Source organism: Dendropsophus ebraccatus, chromosome 8 (assembly GCF_027789765.1).
Source record: "Dendropsophus ebraccatus isolate aDenEbr1 chromosome 8, aDenEbr1.pat, whole genome shotgun sequence".
NCBI classification, from domain to species: domain Eukaryota; kingdom Metazoa; phylum Chordata; class Amphibia; order Anura; family Hylidae; genus Dendropsophus; species Dendropsophus ebraccatus.
Genome location: NC_091461.1, coordinates 126,112,055 through 126,138,227, shown reverse-complemented (window position 1 = coordinate 126,138,227; position 26,173 = coordinate 126,112,055).

Genomic DNA, 26,173 nt, shown 5'->3' with positions numbered 1-26,173 from the left:
GTCCTATATACACCCAGGCATGCTTCCCCTGCTGTCCTATATACACCCAGGCATGCTTCCCCTGCTGTCCTATATGTACCCAGGCATGCTTCCTTTGCTGTCCTATATACACCCAGGCATGCTTCCCCTGCTGTCCTATATACACCCAGGCATGCTTCCCCCGCTGTCCTATATACACCCAGGCATGCTTCCCCTGCTGTCCCTGCTGCATCCAGAGGTGTCGCCATCATTTCCTGAGGTGTCATGGTGGACTTGGTGACATCCAGGAGGTCGGATTTTAGTTTCCCAGTAACACGTTTTTTTCTTCCATAGACTTCAATAGGACTTGATATTCGATCGAATTTTGAATATTTCACTACTTGCTCATTTCTAGAGGCTAACAGCAATGGAGCAATGGCCACTACCAGTAATGGGGGCTAACAGCTTGCGGGATGTGGTATCAGTGCTGAGGATGAGCCGCACACTTAAAGCGTAACTGTCATTTCAGGGTCATTTTTCTGAAAACATTAAATATCAACAGTACAAGCGATTTTAAGAAACTCTGTAATAGGTTTTATGTACTAAAAGAGTTTCCTTCTGTAGTGAAAAAGCAATCTCCCAGCCTCCCCCCTCACAACAGATGAAGCAGGATTTCTCTCTCCATTCTGTGGCTATGGAGAGGGGAGGGGCTGTGAGGAGTGAGTGAGCACGGAGCAGTCCTGCACAGCACAACACCCTGCAATCTTCTCTCAGTAAGTTCATAGATAAGCACTGACCTTTCCTACCCCAGAATCCTGCGGTTTAGGTCCCCAGAGAGTCTACAAACAGCTGACCTTCATGTCACCTCTTCCTGCTCCCTCATCTCCCTCGGCCCCTCCCCCCTCCATAGGCTTACAATGGAGAGAGCAGAGCCCGTCTTCACTGGCTTCTCTGTAATGAAGAAGTGTTTGCCTGATAATGCACAGATAAGAAGTCAGGGGGGGAGGCTGGGAGATTGCTTCTTGAGGACAGAAGGAGGCTTTTTTGGCTGATAAAACCTATTACAGAGTTTCTTAAAATCACTTATACTACTGATTTCTGCAATAACAAAAACGTGACAGTTACGCTTTAATGTACCTATACAACGTCCATAACTGTTGTCCGACAGTAACCTCTCCCGTCCTCCCCATACACCCACCCAGCACCCTCCCAGCAATGGGTTTGGCCAACTTTAGTATTAGGTGTATGGGGGCAGTGATCAATAAGTTTCAGAATAGGGGCACAGACAGTCCTCACCAGCCGGTGGAAGCTGGATGTGTTTGTCTCTGTCTCTACGTGTTTCACCCGGACTGTTGGCCGGGATCCTCAGGGGACTAAAACAACACTTAACAAATATGTTGTATTTAGGTGAAACCTTATCTGTATCATTCTTATCCGGTTTACTAAATCCAGTCTTTATTGGTCTTTATTAGTCTTTACTGAATACAACAAATATATTGGTCTTTATTGGTTTCACCTGAATACAACATATTTGTTAAGTGTTGTTTTAGTCCCCTGAGGATCCTGGCCAACAGTCCGGGTGAAACACGTAGAGATAGAGACAAACACATCCAGCTTCTGGGACCAGGTCTTCTATCGGCTGGTGAGGACTGTGCCCTTGTTCTCACCTGCTTCGGGTTTAGCCATACTTACCTCTGGGTGCCACTTTGGGAACCATAGTTTTTCTGCTGTTATGTATCTGACAAGTGGTATCTGCACTATTAGTGAGTGTTGTTGATCAATAACTCTCCATGTATATGATGCCAGGTCTACCATTATTAGTAATGATGCTGGAGGAGGGATAGCCGCCATTGGCCGTTATTTCTGTGGCTTTTTTTCATCTTATTTTCTTCTATGTAGTTGTGACTGGCAGCAGGCGGTTAGTCGGGGCTGCAGCCACTATTATTCCTCCTTGGATTACTAGTCATAGCGGTTATGCTGTATACATATAACCTGCCGGACATGTCTGTCTGTATCACCATTGTTTCTATAGGACTCCAGATTGTGTTAGGCGCAGATCACACTGCGTAGTCGGAAAAAACGGATAGAAAAACGGATGCAATTGTGGGCAACCCATTCTGATCGCTTTTCCATTGACTTAAAAAAAAAAAATAAACTGATAATAACAGAAGCTTTTGTAGACGACCGCGTTTTTGTGTACGCTAAAAAAACCATCCGCCTTCATCCGTTTCTTTCTTTGTAATAGAAGTCAAAGGAAACACGAATCCAAATGAATTGCACACAATTGTATCTGTGAAAGAAACGGACTGTAAAAACGCAGTGTGGCCCCGGCCCTATTCCTAAACGCCTTTAATAAGGTTTTCCAGAACTAGGTGATACAAGCTGCTGCCATATACTCTATATAAGTGTAGCAGATAGGACGGGTCCCGTCAGTGAGGATACCCCCTCCCCACTGCACCAGTCTTCTCCACCCCCCTCTCCGCTGCACCAGTCTTCTCCACCCCCCCTCCCCGCTGCACCAGTCTTCTCCACCTCCCCTCCCCGCTGCACCAGTCTCCTCCACCCCCCTCCCCGCTGCACCAGTCTCCTCCACCCCCCTCCCCGCTGCACCAGTCTTCTCCACCCCCCTCCCCGCTGCACCAGTCTTCTCCACCCCCCTCTCCGCTGCACCAGTCTTCTCCACCCCCCCTCCCCGCTGCACCAGTCTTCTCCACCCCCCCTCCCCGCTGCACCAGTCTCCTCCACCCCCCTCCCCGCTGCACCAGTCTCCTCCACCCCCCTCCCCGCTGCACCAGTCTTCTCCACCCCCCTCCCTGCTGCACCAGTCTTCTCCACCCCCCTCCCTGCTGCACCAGTCTTCTCCACCCCCCCTCCGTGCTGCACCAGTCTTCTCCACCCCCTCCCTGCTGCACCAGTCTTCTCCACCCCCCCCTCCGTGCTGCACCAGTCTTCTCCACCCCCCCCCTCCGTGCTGCACCAGTCTTCTCCACCCCCCCCTCTGTGCTGCACCATTCTTCTCCACCCCCCCCCTCCGTGCTGCACCAGTCTTCTCCACCCCCCCCCTCCGTGCTGCACCAGTCTTCTCCACCCCCCCTCCGTGCTGCACCAGTCTTCTCCACCCCCCCTCCGTGCTGCACCAGTCTTCTCCACCCCCCCCCCTCCGTGCTGCACCAGTCTTCTCCACCCCCCCCCTCCGTGCTGCACCAGTCTTCTCCACCCCCCCCCTCCGTGCTGCACCAGTCTTCTCCACCCCCCCCTCTGTGCTGCACCAGTCTTCTCCACCCCCCCTCCGTGCTGCACCAGTCTTCTCCACCCCCCCCTCCGTGCTGCACCAGTCTTCTCCACCCCCCCTCCGTGCTGCACCAGTCTTCTCCACCCCCCCTCTGTGCTGCACCAGTCTTCTCCACCCCCCCTCCGTGCTGCACCAGTCTTCTCCACCCCCCCTCCCTGCTGCGCCAGTCTTCTCCACCCCCTCCCTGCTGCACCAGTCTTCTCCACCCCCCCCCTCCGTGCTGCACCAGTCTTCTCCACCCCCCCCTCCGTGCTGCACCAGTCTTCTCCACCCCCCTCCCTGCTGCACCAGTCTTCTCCACCCCCCCTCCGTGCTGCACCAGTCTTCTCCACCCCCCCCCCTCCGTGCTGCACCAGTCTTCTCCACCCCCCCTCTGTGCTGCACCAGTCTTCTCCACCCCCCCTCCGTGCTGCACCAGTCTTCTCCACCCCCCCTCCGTGCTGCACCAGTCTTCTCCACCCCCCTCCATGCTGCACCAGTCTTCTCCACCCCCCCTCCGTGCTGCACCAGTCTTCTCCACCCCCCCTCCGTGCTGCACCAGTCTTCTCCACCCCCCACACTTCCACTAGGTTTAGATCTCATCTTGGTTTTTACACATAATAATATCAGTAACGTAATTACCAATGTAGCAAAACAGAAAATCACTTGAAAGCTTCACTTAGTTTTACTTATATTATTTGGAGCGCCGGTAAATTCGCTGCCACATGAGCACAAATTGATTTTGAAGCCATTAGCGCATGCAAATAATCTCTGGACGTCTAATTGATGCATAGAGAAATTAACAAATTACAGATGGGTCCATGCTGGTGTTAGTGGTGGGAAGCTCCCGGGAGCGGCGTCCACCATTATAGCGCACACACCTCTGGCTGGACGAGCGCAGGGGCGAGAGGTGGACGGGGAACAGCTGCTTTACTGCACATCAGGCTCCATCCTCAGCTGTCACTCATATTAAGGAAGACGGGCACCTTCTTCTGGTTACCCCAGCTTCTCGGGGAGGGGGCAGTTACGGTGGGAGCTGGCTGGTGACGTACACATTACAGTTGTGCTCAAACGTTTACATACCCCAGCAGGATTTCTTGTCCTTGTTTCAGAGAATATGAATAATAACACAATATTTTCCCCCCTCATGGTTAGTGGTCGGGTCCCCCCATGGTTAGTGGTCGGGTGACGCCATTTATTGTCACACTACTGGGTTTTCTCTTCTTACTTCATAGCTAGAACCAAAACCATCCAAATGTCCCTGATCAGAAGTTCCCATCCCCCAGTTGTTAATCCTGTGTATTGTCCCCGTTAACATCAATGGCAGCTTGTAGTCTTTTGTGGTAGTTGTGGATGAATGAGGCTTTTTTATGTTCTCAGATGGTAAAGCCGCCCATTCTTCCTGGAGATCTCCCCAGAGCGTCTCAATGATACTGAGGTCAGGAGACTGAGATGGCCGCTCCAGAGCCTGGATGAGGCAGGTGTGGTGTACCCCCCAGGTGTTATATCGGAGGGACGACCGGTCAGGTGTTGTAGTGTGACACCACTCCTGTGGTGGATGGCCGGGATACGCCTGAGTGTAAGGCCGGTTGTACCCTTTTCCCCTGTGGTCGGTGTCCTGTCGGGATGCTACCAGGTTCCTTGGGATGATATCACAGGTGACCAGAGTGGTGTAGTGACCCTCCCGGATAGTAGGACCCGCCACCCACAGAAAGGGGAGATGTCCCAAGGTTGCGGTGAAGACAAGCTGCTTGGTCACAAATACCCCTAACAGGGTCTTTATTATCAGAGAAGAAAAGGGGGCTCAATGCAGCACTGCCCTTACCTCTCCCCAATCCCACAAACACTTCATCAGCTATCCAGATTGCATTTATTGGATTTTTTACTTATTGGATTTACTGGAAACAGGCATATCGGTAGATTAGTCTGAGGACAGAGGACAGAGGACAGAGGACAGAGGACAGAGGACAGAGGACAGAGGACACTCCCTTCATACTGCACTGGAATTTAGAGGTGATCTTGGGTCGACCAGATGTGACTGTTGGCTACATGTAACTGTGTGACTGGACCTTTATAGAAGCTTTATAATATAAGCGCCCTCCACTATCATAGATCAGCTGCTTGAGTGTATGTTTTATTAGTAATTAATATCTATGCGATTATTCTCGTAGCATTGTGACATCTCTAAACCTTGTATTAGTAATTGAAGCCATTTGGGTTCTTCACCTTGGCTGGCACTTATCTTGTCCAGATGTTGGCCATGGCGGCTCTCTTTGCAGCTGTCTGTATTCTTTGCACTGATATTCTGCTATCCACTCCATTCTTCTGCTGTCGTCACTGCTCCCTACTGGTAACGTGATCCTACACACTTACTTCAGGTCTCCAGACGGTAATGTGGGCGGATCAGTTCAGGGTACATTATGAGCATCACTTTAAATCTTTTTTCATTGACCGCTTCCCACAACCTCCATCCTGCCTGGAGAGCTGGGAGCTTTGTGCCATCCTCCCCACAACCTCCTTGCTGTTTGCCCCTTGTGATCTCCTTTCTTTCGCGAGAGCGGCAATCTTGGTGCAATTTTTGTCACAGCCTCATCCGTGTTTGGCCCTTGTTGCCTCCGTCCTGTCTGGAGAGCCGGGATCTTGGTGCCATCCTCCCCACTTCGTCCTCCATGTTTGGCCCCTGTTGCCTCTGTCATGTCTGGAGAGCCGGGATCTTGGTGCCATCCTCCCCATATCGTCCTCCATGTTTGGCCCCTGTTGCCTCTGTCATGTCTGGAGAGCCGGGATCTTGGTGCCATCCTCCCCACTTCGTCCTCCATGTTTGGCCCCTGTTGCCTCCGTCCTGTCTGGAGAGCCGGGATCTTGGTGCCATCCTCCCCATATCGTCCTCCATGTTTGGCCCTTGTTGCCTCTGTCCTGTCTGGAGAGCCGCGATCTTGGTGCCATCCTCCCCACTTCGTCCTTCATGTTTGGCCCTTGTTGCCTCTGTCCTGTCTGGAGAGCCGCGATCTTGGTGCCATCCTCCGCACTTCGTCCTCCATGTTTGGCCCTTGTTGCCTCTGTCCTGTCTGGAGAGACGGGATCTTGGTGCCATCCTCCCCACTTCATCCTCCATGTTTGGCCCTTGTTGCCTCCGTCCTGTCTGGAGAGCCGGGATCTTGGTGCCATCCTCCGCACTTCGTCCTCCATGTTTGGCCCTTGTTGCCTCTGTCCTGTCTGGAGAGCCGCGATCTTGGTGTCATCCTCCCCACATCCTCCTTCCTAATTATGTGTTAGTTGTTGATGCCTCTGTCCCTCTCCTCCCCTGTACCTTCCCCTTGACTAAAGATGCTGAATGGCTGTATCCATTTTTTCCCAGGAATCTTTAGGGCTGCATCCAACTTCTCCAGATACCGGGAGTCAAATGCCGAGTGTTCGGGTTTGGAAAAAGTTGCTGCACCCCAACAGTTTGTCTGTCTGCTCAGCACTATACAGGAAAGGACAGGTAGGGTTTATAGCATAATGGCGGCATCATAGCAGAGTCACATGATTGTAAATGAACCAATAAATGATAAAATACCACAAAAATAGATAATAACAAAGTGGAACATTGCGGGTGAAAGGAGAGCGTGGCTGCTGCACTGTAACATGGGAAACGTGAACCCAATAACTGAGAGCTGCAAATGGTCCAACCAGCAGAAAATGAGAGGCGACTAATTAAAGGGATGTTAAACGGTAAATAGGATTATAGGAACATTTCATCCCCTTCAAACCTAACAGACTCGATATAGGTGACAGCGCCATTCCAGAAAGCCTTGCATTTGCATTTTTATGAATCGTCCCTGATGCATCAAAGGAAATCAGCAGTTCTGGAGATAGGGAATTTGCCCCCATGTGTCACCGCCGTATTTGATTAATTGGGCGAGTTATAAGGGATGAACCAACGCAATTATTAAAATATAAACTTTCAAATCCTGTCTCTCGCCTTCCCTGCTGACGTTCTGCATAAAATCCAGGAGAGCGGCTTCATTAGTCGCTTACAATTGATGCAGCCGCAAGCAAAAAATCTCCCCGACTTTTTTCCTTTTTTAATTTCCATGTGTCAGAGAAGACTTTGATAGAGATCCCCAGGAGATTCCTCACCTACCTCCCCAATAATGAAGGAATCAGGTCCCTTTGTGCAGACCCCATTGTTGGATCGCCAGCTCTCCCAGGCCGTGTTTGCATTTTCCCGGACAATTACCGACTATCTGGAATCTTTGCTTGTCCCGCTGGTTGTTATTAATTACCGGGTCCTATTATCTCCCAGAGCTTCTCTTTCCTCCCCATCTCAGTGTTGCCTGTGATTTTAGTTGCACTAACACCTTGGCGGTGATTTGTAATGTTATCGCAGTTAATGGAAGTCTTGACTTACTCTAGTGAGGTGGACATGACTAATGGCAGATGAAGGGAGATGTGAGGAATGGGCTATCGGCAGAGACCACTAATAGACTGAGGAACATGCATGTCTCTTCTTGTTTGGCCAATAACTGCCCCTGATTAGTTTTTTGCCCCTAGGCCGTCCATGGCGTAGACTTTACCTGTATTTAATTTGCAGCTGCCAGGATTTGTTGATCTTGCTCGGGATGTCTCGCGTCTACTTGTAATTAGCCCTTTAGGACACGAGCTCGGTCCCTGACAGGATGATTCCTCTCGGAGATTTCTTTCTTGGCTGCTTTATTTTTCCCATCATTTCCCTTAATACCGTTTGCTTATATTGTGTTTTTTCTCTACATGATCTTTGATTTTGTGAACAGCCATCAACTACAAGACAGATATCAATCTATGTCCCGATGGGCGATGTACCCCTGAGCAGGATCCAGAGCTGACACAAGGACTGTGGATTATACGGACAGACTCTCCTGACAGTTCCACCGTTGTATGACGTCCACCTAGTGTGAAGAGACATTGATGTGATAATGGGGGCGTTTATGGACGGTCACAGTGAGTGATACAGGAAGAATAGATGAAGCGGAGATCTTGTGAAGCTTCATTCCTCTCACCTCCTATGTTTACCTTCCCGCTTCTCATCTTCTATCTGCATCATGGCTGCCGGGGGGATTATCGGGGTCCTAACAAACTGACTGCTCTTCTGACTCTTTGCTGCATTTTATTATGAAATCACAATTAGACCCTTAATAACTATATATAAAATGGAATTATGAAAGGTGGAAAACGACTGAACATCCGACCATGAGAAGAAAGAAGACGATGACAGACAGAACTGGTGCTGGAACCTCCTCACTGGATGGAGACAATGACAGAATGATAGTCTGGTGGTGGAACCTCCTCACTTCTGGATGGAGACGATGACAGATAGAATGATAGATTGGTGGTGGAACCTCCTCAATGGATTGAGACGATGACAGAATGATAGACTGGTGGTGGAACCTCCTCACTTCTGGATGGAGACGATGACAGATAGAATGATAGATTGGTGGTGAAACTTCCTCACGGGATGGAGACAATAACACAATGATAGACTGGTGGTGGAACCTCCTCACTGGATGGAGACGATGACAGAATGATAGACTGGTGGTAAAACCTCCTCACTGGATGGAGACAATAACAGAATGATAGACTGGTGGTGGAACCTTCTCACTGGATGGAGACGATGACAGAATGATAGACTGGTGCTCGAACCTCCTCACTAGATGGAGATGATGACAGACAAAATGATAGTCTGGTGGTGGAACCTTCTTACTGGATGGTGACGATGACAGAATGATAGACTGGTGGTGGAACCTCCTCACTAGATGGAGACGATGACAGACAAAATGATAGTCTGGTGGTGGAACCTTCTTACTGGATGGTGACGATGAAAGAATGATAGACTGGTGGTGGAACCTCCTCACTGGATGGAGACGATGATAGACAGAATGATAGACTGGTGGTGGAACCTCCTCACTTCAGGATGGAGACGATGACAGACAGAATGATAGACTGGTGGTGGAACTTCCTCACGGGATGGAGACAATAACACAATGATAGACTGGTGGTGGAACCTCCTCACTGGATGGAGACGATGATAGACAGAATGATAGACTGGTGGTGGAACCTCCTCACTGGATGGAGACGATGACAGAATGATAGACTGGTGGTGGAACCTCCTCACTTCAGGATGGAGACGATGACAGATAGAATGATAGTCTGGTGGTGGAACCTCGTCACTGGATGGAGACGATGACAGACAGAATGATAGACTGGTGGTGGAACCTCCTCACTGGATGGAGACGATGACAGAATGATAGACTGGTGGTGGAACCTCCTCACTTCAGGATGGAGACGATGACAGACAGAATGATAGGTTGGTGGTGAAACTTCCTCACGGGATGGAGACAATAACACAATGATAGACTGGTGGTGGAACCTCCTCATTGGATGGAGACGATGACAGAATGATAGCCTGGTGGTGGAACCTTCTCACTAGATGGAGACGATGACAGACAAAATGATAGTCTGGTGGTGGAACCTCCTCACTTCAGGATGGAGACGATGACAGACAGAATGATAGACTGGTGGTGAAACTTCCTCACGGGATGGAGACGATGACAGACAGAAGGATAGGTTGGTGGTGGAACTTCCTCACGGGATGGAGACAATAACACAATGATAGACTGGTGGTGAAACCTCCTCACTAGATGGAGACGATGACAGACAAAATGATAGACTGGTGCTCGAACCTCCTCACTTCTGGATGGAGACAACCTTGAATGTGGAATCCTCCTGCGTTACCTCCACCTGCCTGGGTTTTATCTACTAGAGTTGTCTCCAATTTCCTGCAGTCGCCCAGGAGGCAGGTGTTATGTGGCTGGGAGTTGTAGTACCGCTGGGGCACCTGTCACGATGGCCAGAGAGGGTAGTATAGAAACATGGAAGATTCTCGGCAGATAACCCCCCCCCCTCCATCCCTCCATCCAGTCTGCCCTTCTTATTATCTTAGGATAGATATATATACCAGGCAGATAGAGATAGATAGGTAGATAGGAGATAGATAGATAGGAGATAGTCACATGATAGTCACCCTCCTTGTACAATGTAGCAGAATCTACTACAAATAGACAGTGGTTTTGCTGTGTTTCTATTAAAATCGTGGCAAAACCGCGCCATTTTTGCCATGATTTAAATAAAATTGCGCTAAAACTTCAGTGTATAAAAGACTGCTGGTGTTTTTCCCCCTAGTTGAGGGGTCCTCGGTACCATGGACACACCGACCTGCAGCAGCCCGTGGATGTAAAGCATCCAGCTCACCTGCTCCTTCCTCCCCCATGGTCCTGTAATGCAGCGGTCCCATACTGGCTTCTGTGTTAGCCTGCGGCTGGTGAGCAGGATCACTTACAGGCTGTGGCTGTGCAGGGCAAGAGTGTATTAACACCTGCAGTCACCACAGGAGAGTGTGGATAACTACAAGGGCCCCCTGCAGCCCTGTAAAATCTTCCGCCATTTATTCTATATAATACTCAGCAGACGAGTGCTGCCCCTGCTGGGCCCCTAGGGGCGCTGTGGGCCCCGGAACTTGCCCTAGTATGCCGGATGCTGACGCCGACCCTGTACCTATGCTATGGGATTCTATATGTATGGGGTGCCTATGGATCCCCATACCTATGGGTTACTATACCTATGGGGTGCCTATGGATCCATATACCTATGGGTTACTAAACCTATGGGGTGCCTATGGATGATTATAGCTACAGGTATAGCTACGCCTATGGATCTGTCGTGGGCGTGACTTCTATATAGTTGCATATAGTTCCCATTAAAACCAAAATGACTTCACTTGATTTCTTGTGGGTTGTAATAATGAATCTGCCTGTAATTCCTCACTGTACCCTTCAACCCAGAGCAGAGGGGCCCCCGGCAGGTCACTGCGACAGGGCCTCTGGCCTACCACTCAGACAGGGGCTCTGGCTGCTCACTCAGACAGGGGCTCCAGCTGGTCACTCCCCAGGGGATTCGGCTGGTCGCTCCCCCAGGGGCTCCAGCTGCTCGCTCCCCCAGGGGCTCCAGCTGCTCGCTCCCACAGGGGCTCGGTCTGGTACTCCCACAGGGACTCCAGCTGGCCGTTCTGCCCAGTGCTCTGGCTGGCCCCTACAACAGGGACTCCGACTGGTCACTCTGACAGGGGCTCTGGCTGGTCACTCCCACAGGGGCTCCGACTGGTCGCTCCGTCAGGGGGTCTGGCTGGACATTATTACAGGGGCTCCTGCTGGTTGCTCTGCCAGGGGCTTTGGTTGGTTGCTCCCACTGGGGGACCGGCTGGTCACTTCGCCAGGGGGTCCAGCTGGTCACTCCGTCAGGGGCTCCTGCTGGTCACTCTGCCAGGTGCTCCGGCTGGTCGCTCCATCAGGGGCTCCGGCTGGTCACTCCCATAGGGGCTCCAGCTGGTCACTCCCATAGGGGCTCCGGCTGGGACTTTCACTAATGTTATTTTTAAAAATGTAAATTATCCGATCTTTTTCTTACTTATTGGATTTACCCCATCATTTACCCAATCATTTTGAACCGTGCGGGATCTCGAAGCCGCAGAGTCTACGGCAGTGGAGCCATCATTGTGCACCGCGTGGCATCTCAGAGCCTCAGAGTCTTTGGCAGAGGAGCCATCATTGTGCAACGTGCGGGATCCCGGAGCCACGGAGTATTCGGCAGCGGAGCCATCATTGTGCACCGTCTGGGATTCCGGAGCCGCAGAGTTTTCGGCAGCGGAGCCATCATTGTGCTCCGTTAGGGGCTCTGGCTGGTCACTCCCATAGGGGCTCCAGCTGGTCACTCCCATAGGGGCTCCAGCTGGGACTTTCACTAATGTTATTTTTACAAATGCAAATTATCCGATCTTTTTCTTATTGGATTTACCCCATCATTTACCCAATCATTTTGCACCGTGCGGGATCCCAGAGCCGCAGAGTCTTCGGCAGTGGAGCCATCATTGTGCACCATGCGGGATTTCGGAGCCGCAGAGTTTTTGGCAGCGGAGCAATCATTGTGCAACGTGCGGGATCCCGGAGCCTTGGAGTCTTCGCCAGCGGAGCCATCATTGTGTACCGTGTGGGATTCCGGAGCCGCAGAGGCTTCGGCATCGGAGCCATCATTTTGCACCATGTGGGATCCCGGAGCCGCGGAGTCTTCGGCAGTGGAACAATCATTGTGCACTACGTGGCATTTTGGAGCCTCGGAGTCTTTGGCAGCAGAGCCATCATTGTGCACCGTGTGGGATCCTGGAGCCGCAGAGTCTTCGGCAGTGGAGCCTCATTGTGCACCGCGTGGCATCTTGAAGCCTCGGAGTCTTTGGCAGCGGAGCCATCATTGTGCACCATGGAGGAACCCGTAGTCGTGGAGTTTTCGGCACCGGAGCCATCATTGTGCACCGCGTGGCATCCTGAAGCAGCAGAGTCTTCGGCAGAGGAGCAATCATTGTGCACCGTGTTTGATCCTAGAGCCGCGGCGTCTTCGGCAGCGGAGCATCATTGTGCAGCGTGCGAGATCCCGTAGCCATGGAGTCTTCGGCAGCGGAGCAATCATTGTGCACAACGTGGGATCCCAGAATCTCGGAGTCTTTGGCAGTGAAGCCATCGTTGTGCACCGTGCGTGATCCTGGAGCCTCGGAGTCTTTATCAGCAGAGCCATCATTGTTCATAGTGCGGGATCCTGGAGTCTTGGAGTCTTCGGCAGCGGAGCCATCATTGTGCACCGTGCGGGATCCCAAAGCCGCAGAGTCTTCGGCAGCGGAGCAATCATTGTGCACCACGTGGGATCCCGGAACCTCGGAGTCTTTGGCAGTGGAGCCATCATTGTGCACCATGCGGGATCCCGGAGCCGCTGAGTCTCGGCAGCTGAGTTGTCATTGTGACCTGGGTGTATATAGACTGGGGCGGATACAGAGTGGGTGGATATAGACTGGGGAGGATATATTCTGGGTTTATATAGACTGCGGTGGTTACAGAGTGGGTGTATAAAGACTGGGGTGAATACAAAGTGGGTGTATATAGACAGGGGTGGATGTATACTAAATGTATATAGACTGGGGTGGATACAGAGTGGGTGTATATAGACTGGGTGGATAAAAGAGTGGGTGTATATAGACTGGGTGGATAAAAGAGTGGGTGTATATAGACTGGGTGGATGCAGAGTGGGTGTATATAGACTGGGTGGATGCAGAGTGGGTGTATATAGACTGGGTGGATACAGAGTGGGTGTATATAGACTGGGTGGATACAGAGTGGGCAACTCTCTCTCTCTAACTAGACAATAGACTGTCCCACCAGGAACTGCCTCAGGTGTATAGGGGGGAGCGGGTCTGACCTCCTATTGGTGGGGACCAGGAAGAGGGTAACAGGACAGGAGTGTGCGCTACCTGCACCAGGGAGAGGATAGAAAAGTAGCAGCAACCAGCAAATGACTCCGAGTCTAAAGCCCCGTCCTGAGGGCAACAACTCCAGAAACAACAATTCCCAATGTCATTAATGTGAATGGTGCAGCCCCTCAGAGATAACAGAGGAGAACATCATGCATTATAAGTCTCCTGAAAGGCGCCCCCCCCCCCATTGTGTATTCTGCCCACTACCCCCCATTGTGTATTCTGCCCACTACCCCCCCCATTGTGTATTCTGCCCACTACCCCCCCATTGTGTACTCTGCCCCCCCATTGTGTATTCTACCCACTACCCCCCATTGTGTATTCTGCCCACTACCCCCCCATTGTGTATTCTGCCCACTACCCCCCCATTGTGTACTCTGCCCCCCCATTGTGTATTCTACCCACTACCCCCCATTGTGTATTCTACCCACTACCCCCCCATTGTGTACTCTGCCCCCCCATTGTGTATTCTACCCACTACCCCCCATTGTGTATTCTGCCCACTACCCCCCATTGTGTATTCTACCCACTACCTCCCATTGTGTATTCTACCCACTACCTCCCATTGTGTATTCTACCCACTACCCCCAATTGTGTATTCTGCCCCCCCCATTGTGTATTCTGCCCACTACCCCCCATTGTGTATTCTGCCCACTACCCCCCATTGTGTATTCTGCCCACTACCCCCCATTGTGTATTCTGCCCACTACCCCCCATTGTGTATTCTGCCCACTACCCCCCCATTGTGTATTCTACCCACTACCCCCCATTGTGTATTCTGCCCACTACCCCCCATTGTGTATTCTACCCACTACCCCCCATTGTGTATTCTACCCACTACCCCCCATTGTGTACTCTGCCCCCCCATTGTGTATTCTACCCACTACCTCCCATTGTGTATTCTACCCAATACCCCCCATTGCGTATTCTACCCACTACCCCCCATTGTGTATTCTACCCACTACCCCCCATTGTGTATTCTGCCCCCCATTGTGTATTCTACCCACTACCTCCCATTGTGTATTCTACCCACTACCCCCCAATTGTGTATTCTGCCCCCCCATTGTGTATTCTGCCCACTACCCCCCATTGTGTATTCTGCCCACTACCCCCCCATTGTGTATTCTGCCCACTACCCCCCATTGTGTATTCTGCCCACTACCCCCCCCATTGTGTATTCTACCCACTACCCCCCATTGTGTATTCTGCCCACTACCCCCCATTGTGTATTCTACCCACTACCCCCCATTGTGTATTCTACCCACTACCCCCCATTGTGTACTCTGCCCCCCCATTGTGTATTCTACCCACTACCTCCCATTGTGTATTCTACCCAATACCCCCCATTGTGTATTCTGCCCCCCCATTGTGTATTCTACCCACTACCTCCCATTGTGTATTCTACCCACTACCCCCCATTGTGTATTCTGCCCACTACCCCCAATTGTGTATTCTTCCCCCCCATTGTGTATTCTGCCCCCCCATTGTGTATTCTACCCACTACCCCCCATTGTGTATTCTGCCCACTACCCCCAATTGTGTATTCTGCCCCCCATTGTGTATTCTGCCCACTACCCCCAATTGTGTATCCCCCCACATTATGTATTCCCCCTCTGCATTGTGTATCCCCCCCGCATTATGTATTCCCCCCCCGCATTGTGTATCCCCCCGCATTATGTATTCCCCCCCCGCATTGTGTATTCCCCCCCCCGCAAGGTGTATCCCCCTGCATTGTGTATTCCCCCTCCCGCATTGTGTATCCCCCCGCATTGTGTATTCCCCCCCCGCAAGGTGTATCCCCCTGCATTGTGTATTCCCCCTCCCGCATTGTGTATCCCCCCGCATTATGTATTCCCCCCCCCCCCCCCCCGCAAGGTGTATCCCCCTGCATTGTGTATTCCCCCCGCATTGTGTATCCCTGCGCATTATGTATTCCCCCTCCGCATTGTGTATTCCCACCCCGCATTGTGTATTCCCACCCCGCATTGTGCATCCCCCCGCATTGTGTATCCCTGCGCATTATGTATTCCCCCACCGCATTGTGTATTCCTCCCCCGCATTGTGTATTCCCACCCCGCATTGTGCATCCCCCCGCATTGTGTATCCCTGCGCATTATGTATTCCCCCTCCACATTGTGTATCCCTCTCTGCATTGCGAATCCCCCCCCGCATTGTGTATTCCCCCCCCGAAAGGTGCATCCCCCCCTCATTGTGTATTCCCCCCCTCATTGTGTATTTCACCCGCATTGTTGTGTATTCCCCCCGCATTGTGCATCCCCCCGCATTGTGTATCCCCCCCCGCATTGTGTATCCCCCCCTGCATTGTGTATCCCCTCCGCATTGTGTATTCCACCCGCATTGTTGTGTATCCCCCCCCGCATTGTGTATCCCCCCCGCATTGTGTATCCCCCCCGCATTGTGTATCCCCTCCGCATTGTGTATTCCACCCGCATTGTTGTGTATCCCCCTCCGCATTGTGCATCCCCCCGCATTGTGTATCCCCCTCCGCATTGTGCATCCCCCCGCATTGTGTATCCCCTCCGCATTGTGCATCCCCCCGCATTGTGTATCCCCTCCGCATTGTGCATCCCCCCGCATTGTGTATTCCCTCTGCATTGTGTGCCCCCCCCTCCGCATTGTGTATCTCCTCCGCATTGTGTATCCCCCTCCGCATTGTGTATCCCCCCCCGCATTGTGTATGCCCCCCGCATTGTGTATCCCCCCCCGCATTGTGTATGCCCCCCCCCCCCCCGCATTGTGTGTGTGTCGTCCCCCCCCGCATTGTGTAACCCGCCGCATTGTGTGTTTTTCCCTCCTTGATAAATAATGTTTATTGAAAGAAAATAAAAGCAGCAAATATAATGGCACAAAGGAGAATAAGGAATAAGAGGATGATAGCAGAGACAGGTGAGAGAGGAGAAGGAGTAATGAGAGGAGGGAAGCGGCCGGCGTGTGGAGGAGAGACACAGCCCGGGCAGAAGAATACAGCGGTGATGGCGGCAGGTGAAGCGCTCGCTCATCCGCACCATTCTATCAGGGGGGATTCTCATTTGCTTCCTGTATTTCCTTGTATTATTCCTGGAGCCGCAGATACAGTAAAGGACAAGACTCATTTCCACTTGTGTGAGACCCATTCAGATCCATGCGGCGAGAGGGACACAGAGTGTCAACCATTTACCCTTCTAGTGATGGAAAAAACGATTGTTGTTGTTGCTGCTATTGTCTGCTGTATAGCTAGAAGTCAATAGATCCTATTAGTTTCTATAGGAGGTATGCTGATGTCTCAGGTTGTGTTCACACAGTTGCAGACTTTTGCGATTCATTTACATAATTAGAGCCTAATTGCCATTTTACCTGTGCTTCATCATGTGATCAGTATCATGTGACCATTATTACCCTGCTTCACAATGGGATCAGCATTACCAGGCTTCATCATGTGATCAGCATTACCAGGCTTCATCATGTGATCAGCATTACCTGGCTTCATCATGTGACCATTATTACCCGGCTTCACAATGGGATCAGCATTACCAGGCTTCATCATGTGATCAGCATTACCTGGCTTCATCATGTGATCAGCATTACCTGGCTTCATCATGTGACCATTATTACCCGGCTTCACAATGGGATCAGCATTACCAGGCTTCATCATGTGATCAGCATTACCTGGCTTCATCATGTGATCAGCATTACCTGGCTTCATCATGTGACCATTATTACCCGGCTTCACAATGGGATCAGCATTACCAGGCTTTATCATGTGATCAGTATTACCTGGCTTCATCATGTGATCAGTATTACTGGGCTCCATCATGTGATCAGTATTACCAGGCTTCATCATGTGATCAGCATTACCGGCTTCATCATGTGATCAGCATTACCAGGCTTCATCATGTGATCAGCATTACCTGGCTTCATCATGTGATCAGGATTACCTGGCTTCATCACGTGATCAGCATTACCTGGCTTCATCATGTGACCATTATTACCTGGCTTCATCATGTGACCATTATTACCAGGCTTCATCATGTGACCATTATTACCGGGCCTCATCATGTGATCAATATTACCAGGCTCCATCATGTGATCAATATTACCAGGCTCCATCATGTGATCAGTATTACCAGGCTTCATCATGTGACCATCATTACCAGGCTTTATCATGTGATCAGTATTACCAGGCTTCACCATGTGATCAGTATTACCGGGCTCCATCATGTGATCAGTATTACCAGGCTTCATCATGTGATCAGTGTTACCAGGCTTCATCATGTGATCAGTATTACCGGGCTTCATCATGTGATCAGCATTACCAGGCTTCATCATGTGATCAGTATTACCAGGCTTTATCATGTGATCAGCAATACCAGGCTTTATCATGTGATCAGCAATACCAGGCTTTATCATGTGATCAGCATAACCAGGCTTTTATCATGTGATCAGTATTACCAGGCTTCATCATGTGATCAGCATTACCAGGTTTCATCATGTGATCAGCATTACCGGGCTTCATCATGTGATCAGTATTACCAGCCTCCATCATGTGATCAGTATTACCGGGCTTCATCATGTGATCAGTATTACCAGCCTCCATCATGTGATCAGTATTACCGGGCTTCATCATGTGATCAGTATTACCAGCCTCCATCATGTGATCAGTATTACCAGGCTTTATCATGTGATCAGTATTACCAGCCTCCATCATGTGATCAGTATTACCAGCCTCCATCATGTGATCAGTATTACCAGGCTCCATCATGTGATCAGCATTACCGGGCTTTATCATGTGATCGGCATTACACGACTTCATCATGTGATCTGCATTACCCGGCTTCATCATGTGATCTGCATTACCCGGCTTCATCATGTGATCAGCATTACTGGGCTTCATCATGTGATCAGCATTACCTGGCTTCCTCATGTGATCAGTATTACCGGGCTTCATCATGTGATCAGTATTACCAGGCTTCATCATGTGATCAGTATTACCAGGCTTCATCATGTGATCAGTATTACCAGGCTCCATCAGGAGATCAGCATTACTGGGCTTTAACATGTCATCGTCAATACCATGCTGATCACATGATGAAGTTGTGTAATGCCGATCACATGATGAAATTGCGTAATGCCAATCACATGATGAAGCCTGGTAATGCTGATCACATGATGACAAGGGCAATAAGGCCAATAACCCTCTGAGGGTGTGTGACAAGGCTGATGTCTGATTCATATAACAACCACATTAAAGTAATGCTGAGTACAACGGGTTTCTCATCGGTGTAATACAGCAGCATTTTGCATCCGTATTTACGCCACAAGAGCAGGACTGACTGTGGATCTAATGAGGAGAATCCGTAAAAGGACGTCAGCTCGGGTCATGGGTCAGACCAGGACGTATGGCAGAAACAAGGACGTCAGCTCGGGTCATCGGTCAGACCAGGACGTTTAGCAGGAACATGGACGTCAGCTCAGGTGATCGGTCAGACCCGGACGTATGGCAGGAACATGGACGTCAGCTCGGGTTATTGGTCAGACCAGGACGTATGGCAGGAACATGGACGTCAGCTCGGGTTATTGGTCAGACCAGGACGTATGGCAGGAACATGGACGTCAGCTCGGGTCATGGGTCAGACCAGGACGTATGGCAGAAACAAGGACGTCAGCTCGGGTCATCGGTCAGACCAGGACGTTTAGCAGGAACATGGACGTCAGCTCAGGTGATCGGTCAGACCAGGACGTATGGCAGGAACATGGACGTCAGCTCGGGTTATTGGTCAGACCAGGACGTATGGCAGGAACATGGACGTCAGCTCGGGTCATGGGTCAGACCAGGACGTATGGCAGGAACATGGACGTCAGCTCGGGTCATCGGTCAGACCAGGACGTATGGCAGGAACATGGACGTCAGCTCAGGTGATTGGTCAGACCAGGACGTATGGCAGGAACATGGACGTCAGCTCGGGTCATCAGTCAGACCAGGACGTATGGCAGGAACATGGACGTCAGCTGGGGTCATCGGTCAGACCAGGACGTATGGCAGGAACATGGACGTCAGCTCGGGTCATTGGTCAGACCAGGACGTATGGCAGGAACATGGACGTCAGCTGGGGTCATCAGTCAGACCAGGACGTATGGCAGCAACATGGACGTCAGCTGGGGTCATCGGTCAGACCAGGACATATGGCAGGAACATGGACGTCAGCTGGGGTCATCGGTCAGACCAGGACGTATGGCAGGAACATGGACGTCAGCTGGGGTCATCGGTCAGAACAGGACGTATGGCAGGAACATGGACGTCAGCTGGGGTCATCGGTCAGAACAGGACGTATGGCAGGAACATGGATGTCAGCTGGGGTCATCGGTCAGACCAGGACATATGGCAGGAACATGGACAACAGCTGGGGTCATCGGTCAGACCAGGACATATGGCAGGAACATGGACGTCAGCTGGGGTCATCGGTCAGACCAGGACGTATGGCAGGAACATGGACGTCAGCTCGGGTCATCGGTCAGAACAGGACGTATGGCAGGAACATGGATGTCAGCTGGGGTCATCGGTCAGACCAGGACATATGGCAGGAACATGGACGTCAGCTGGGGTCATCGGTCAGACCAGGACATATGGCAGGAACATGGACGTCAGCTGGGGTCATCGGTCAGACCAGGACGTATGGCAGGAACATGGACATCAGCTGGGGTCATCGGTCAGACCAGGACGTATGATGACCAAACTGGCCGCAGCTCCCGGCACGTCTCTTAGAGGTTGTCGATCTTGAAGCTGTAGATGGAAAGATAACGATACGGCCACAAAAACATTTCCTAAATCCCCAAATTTCTCACCATTTACCGGTGGAGACCTCCCCCCCTCCCCCCCCTCCCCCCCCTCCCCCCCCTCCCTCCCTCCTGAATCCGCAGAGCAGAGATTGCCGCCTTTTCACTATTTTTGCTGTGATTTTTTGATGCTTAATATAAGAAAATAATGAAATGTATTATATTGAGGTTAATTTGTCTTACGTTTCTGTACGGCAGAAGAATTAACGATTGCAAAATTAATTCTGAAATCCGGTAATTAGGATAATTGATGGAAATCTGCAGGTTGCTGAATGGAAACCATTACCCATAAAAGACCTATCAATGAGCCGATGGGCGGCCAACCACCAGCCGAGGATAATCTGTCCAGAGGATGGGGCCAATAACGGCCGCTCCTGATGGGACTAATAATGGCCGCTCCTGATGGGACGAATAACGTCCGCTCCTGATGGGACGAATAACGGCCGCTCCTGATGGGACTAATAACGGCCGCTCCTGATGGGACTAATAATGGCCGCTCCTGATGGGACGAATAACGTCCGCTCCTGATGGGACGAATAACGTCCGCTCCTGATGGGACTAATAACGTCCGCTCCTGATGGGACTAATAGTGGTCACTCCTGATGGGACTAATAACGGCCGCTCCTGATGGGACTAATAACGGACGCTCCTGATAAGACTAATAACGGACGCTCCTAATGGGACTAATAATGGCCGCTCCTGATAAGACTAATAACGGACGCTCCTGATAAGGCTAATAATGGCCGCTCCTGATAAGACTAATAACGGCCGCTCCTGATGGGACTAATAACGGCCGCTCCTGATGGGACTAATAACGGACGCTCCTGATAAGACTAATAACGGCCGCTCCTAATGGGACTAATAATGGCCGCTCCTGATAAGACTAATAACGGACGCTCCTGATAAGACTAATAACGGCCGCTCCTGATGGGACTAATAACGGCCGCTCCTGATGGGACTAATAACGGCCTCTCCTGATAAGACTAATAACGGCCGCTCCTGATGGGACTAATAACGGCCGCTCCTAATGGGACTAATAATGGCCGCTCCTGATAAGACTAATAACGGCCGCTCCTGATAAGACTAATAACGGACGCTCCTGATAAGACTAATAACGAACGCTCCTGATAAGACTAATAACGGCCGCTCCTGATGGGACTAATAACGGCCGCTCCTAATAGGAATAATAACGGCCGCTCCTGATAAGACTAATAACGGCCGCTCCTGATGGGACTGTCCTACCACTCTGTCTGTCTGGTGTCCACACTGACAGAATCTGCGAATGTTGCTGCTTCTGTATAAGAGAACCTGAAGTAGTACCTGAGGCCCCATCAAATTCCCGTCTCCATTGCGATCACTTCCCAGGTCACGTCCGCACCACAGATTCTCCTTCTGCCATGAGGATCCATGTCCCAGACAGGCACAAAATCCAAAATGTAGAAGTGTTTCCAATAATTGCAGAGTCCAGTTCATTGCCCAATCCCCCCAACCACCCTGTCTCTGTTTACTAACCACAACACATGACTGTGGCAGCCAATCAGTGGCCTCAGTGGTCACATGTCATACTGCAGTGTTCCCGGACCCATCTACCTCTGCTTTTTGTGTAGGTATGTTGGTCAGCATTGAGTATTGTATTTTACAGGTTTTTCTATGGAAAGCGTCTTAGTACTTTTTGGCCTCAAGATGGTTCTAACTATTTCTTTACAGTGAGCACACGGAGGAATGTATAGAGCCACCAGCCACCTCCCTATTGCTGGGCCTATCACAGGTCTTTCTAGAAGCTTCTCTCCATACCTGTAGCGAAAATAGGGGGGGGGGCAAAGGGGGCGGCCGCTCCTGGGCCCACCAAGGCTGGGGGCCCACTGATAGAGGTGCGTTGGTCCAGGTGGCAGGGTGATATTTGCCTCCCGGACTAGTGAGCTTTGGCTGTGCGTACGCCTCCAAGACGCACACACAGCTAAAGGACGGCACGCTGGGACAGAGACCCATTCTTCCTGTGCAGGCAGCCTGTATGTCAGTCTGCCTGCACCGGAAGCTAGAAGAGGACGAGCTGAGGACTGGCCAGGAAAAGAGCTTCTGGGAGCAGAGGAGAGGTGAGTAGGGGGCACTGCACAGAGGAGAGGGGGCACATACTGGCCAGGAGAAGAGCTTCTGGGAGCAGAGGAGAGGTGAGTAGGGGGCACTGCACAGAGGAGAGGGGGCACATACTGGCCAGGAGAAGAGCTTCTGGGAGTGGAGGAGAGGTGAGTAGGGGGCACTGCACAGAGGAGAGGGGGCACATACTGGCCAGGAGAAGAGCTTCTGGGAGCGAAGGAGAGGTGAGTAGGGGGCACTGCACAGAGGAGAGGGGGCACATACTGGTCAGGAGAAGAGCTTCTGGGAGCGGAGGAGAGGTGAGTAGGGGGCACTGCACAGAGGAGAGGGGGCACATACTGGCCAGGAGAAGAGCTTCTGGGAGCGGAGGAGTGGTGAGTAGGGGGCACTGCACAGAGGAGAGGGGGAACATACTGGTCAGGAGAAGAGATTCTGGGAGCGGAGGAGAGGTGAGTACGGGGCACTGCACAGAGGAGAGGGGGCACATACTGGTCAGGAGAAGAGCTTCTGGGAGCGAAGGAGAGGTGAGTAGGGGGCACTGCACAGAGGAGAGGGGGCACATACTGGTCAGGAGAAGAGCTTCTGGGAGCGGAGGAGAGGTGAGTAGGGGGCACTGCACAGAGAGGGGGCACATACTGGCCAGGAGAAGAGCTTCTGGGAGCGGAGGAGAGGTGAGTAGGGGGCACTGCACAGAGGAGAGGGGGCACATACTGGCCAGGAGAAGAGCTTCTGGGAGCAGAGGAGAGGTGAGTAGGGGGCACTGCACAGAGGAGAGGGGGCACATACTGGTCAGGAGAAGAGCTTCTGGGAGCGGAGGAGAGGTGAGTAGGGGGCACTGCACAGAGGAGAGGGGGCACATACTGGTCAGGAGAAGAGCTTCTGGGAGTGGAGGAGAGGTGAGTAGGGGGCACTGCACAGAGGAGAGGGGGCACATACTGGCCAGGAGAAGAGCTTCTGGGAGCGGAGGAGAGGTGAGTACAGGGCATTGCACAGAGGAGAGGGGGCACATACTGGCCAGGAGAAGAGCTTCTGGGAGGGGAGGAGAGGTGAGTAGGGGGCACTGCACAGAGGAGAGGGGGCACATACTGGTCAGGAGAAGAGATTCTGGGAGCGGAGGAGAGGTGAGTAGGGGGCACTGCACAGAGGAGAGGGGGCACATACTGGTCAGGAGAAGAGCTTCTGGGAGCGGAGGAGAGGTGAGTAGGGGGCACTGCACAGAGAGGGGGCACATACTGGCCAGGAGAAGAGCTTCTGGGAGCGGAGGAGAGGTGAGTAGGGGGCACTGCACAGAGGAGAGGGCACATACTGGCCAGGAGAAGAGCTTCTGGGAGTGGAGGAGAGGTGAGTAGGGGGCACTGCACAGAGGAGAGGGGGCACATACTGGCCAGGAGAAGAGCTTCTGGGAGCAGAGGAGAGGTGAGTAGGGGGCACTGCACAGAGGAGAGGGGGCACATACTGGCCAGGAGAAGAGCTTCTGGGAGCGGAGGAGAGGTGAGTAGGGGGCACTGCACAGAGGAGAGGGGGCACATACTGGCCAGGAGAAGAGCTTCTGGGAGCGAAGGAGAGGTGAGTAGGGGGCACTGCACAGAGGAGAGGGGGCACATACTGGCCAGGAGAAGAGCTTCTGGGAGCGGAGGAGAGGTGAGTAGGGGGCACTGCACAGAGGAGAGGGGGCACATACTGGCCAGGAGAAGAGCTTCTGGGAGGGGAGGAGAGGTGAGTAGGGGGCACTGCACAGAGGAGAGGGGGCACATACTGGCCAGGAGAAGAGCTTCTGGGAGCGAAGGAGAGGTGAGTAGGGGGCACTGCACAGAGGAGAGGGGGCACATACTGGCCAGGAGAAGAGCTTCTGGGAGCGGAGGAGAGGTAAGTAGGGGGCACTGCACAGAGAGGGGGCACATACTGGCCAGGAGAAGAGCTTCTGGGAGGGGAGGAGAGGTGAGTAGGGGGCACTGCACAGAGGAGAGGGGGCACATACTGGCCAGGAGAAGAGCTTCTGGGAGCGGAGGAGAGGTGAGTAGGGGGCACTGCACAGAGGAGAGGGGGCACATACTGGCCAGGAGAAGAGCTTCTGGGAGTGGAGGAGAGGTGAGTAGGGGGCACTGCACAGAGGAGAGGGGGCACATACTGGCCAGGAGAAGAGCTTCTGGGAGTGGAGGAGAGGTGAGTAGGGGGCACTGCACAGAGGAGAGGGGGCACATACTGGCCAGGAGAAGAGCTTCTGGGAGTGGAGGAGAGGTGAGTAGGGGGCACTGCACAGAGGAGAGGGGGCACATACTGGCCAGGAGAAGAGCTTCTGGGAGCAGAGGAGAGGTGAGTAGGGGGCACTGCACAGAGGAGAGGGGGCACATACTGGTCAGGAGAAGAGCTTCTGGGAGCGGAGGAGAGGTGAGTAGGGGGCACTGCACAGAGGAGAGGGCACATACTGGTCAGGAGATGAGCTTCTGGGAGCGGAGGTGAGTAGGGGGCACTGCACAGAGGAGAGGGGGCACATACTGGTCAGGAGAAGAGCTTCTGGGAGCGGAGGAAAGGTGAGTAGGGGGCACTGCACAGAGGAGAGGGGGCACATACTGGCCAGGAGATGAGCTTCTGGGAGCGGAGGAGAGGTGAGTAGGGGGCACTGCACAGAGGAGAGGGGGCACATACTGGTCAGGAGATGAGCTTCTGGGAGCGGAGGATAGGTGAGTAGGGGGCACTGCACAGAGGAGAGGGGGCACATACTGGTCAGGAGATGATCTTCTGGGAGCGGAGGAGAGGTGAGTAGGGGGCACTGCACAGAGGAGAGTGGGCACATACTGGTCAGAGGAAGAGCTTCTGGGAGCAGAGGAGAGGTGAGTAGGGGGCACTGTACAGAGGAGAGGGGGCACATACTGGTCAGAGGAAGAGATTCTGGGAGCGGAGGAGAGGTGAGTAGGGGGCACTGCACAGAGGAGAGGGGGCACATACTGGTCAGGAGAAGAGCTTCTGGGAGCGGAGGAGAGGTGAGTAGGGGGCACTGCACAGAGGAAAGGGGGCACATACTGGTCAGGAGAAGAGCTTCTGGGAGCGGAGGAAAGCTTTAGCTTTGGCTGTCCAGGCATGATGGGAGTTGTAGTTTTGCTACAGCTGGAGTGTCTAGGTTCCCTACCCATGGTATAGAGTATATGCTATACAGTATGTAGTGTATGTATTATGTGCTGTTCTGTGTGTCATATGTAGTGTATACAGCAGTGGCGTCGCTAGGCAGTTTTATCTGGGGCTCCTGCTGCCCCGAATGTTTTGTGCCCCTGCATTTCCTAAAGGCGGGCAGTGATTGAGTGCTCTCCTGTCCCGTGCAGTCAGTGTGTGCCAGTGCAAGCGGTTATCTGACTGGGCCCTGGTTCAGGCACTTACCCAGTCAGATGACAGCCCAATTCGGGAGCCCCTGGTCCTGAGGCTCACTTGCTGGGACAGAACACAGGCGGAGCGCGCTGACATCCTGTCACCGTAACTGTTTGGTGTTATCACATGTCTCAGGGCAGGGGGGCTGACACTGCACCCTGAATCTGACTGTCCTGACCCCGCAGCAGTCAGTGTGTGCAAGCTGTCATCTGATGGGGCTCTTACCTTACCCAGTTAGATGACAGCCAGTGCGGGGCCCCTGCTCCTGGGGGGGCCCACTAGGCTGCCTC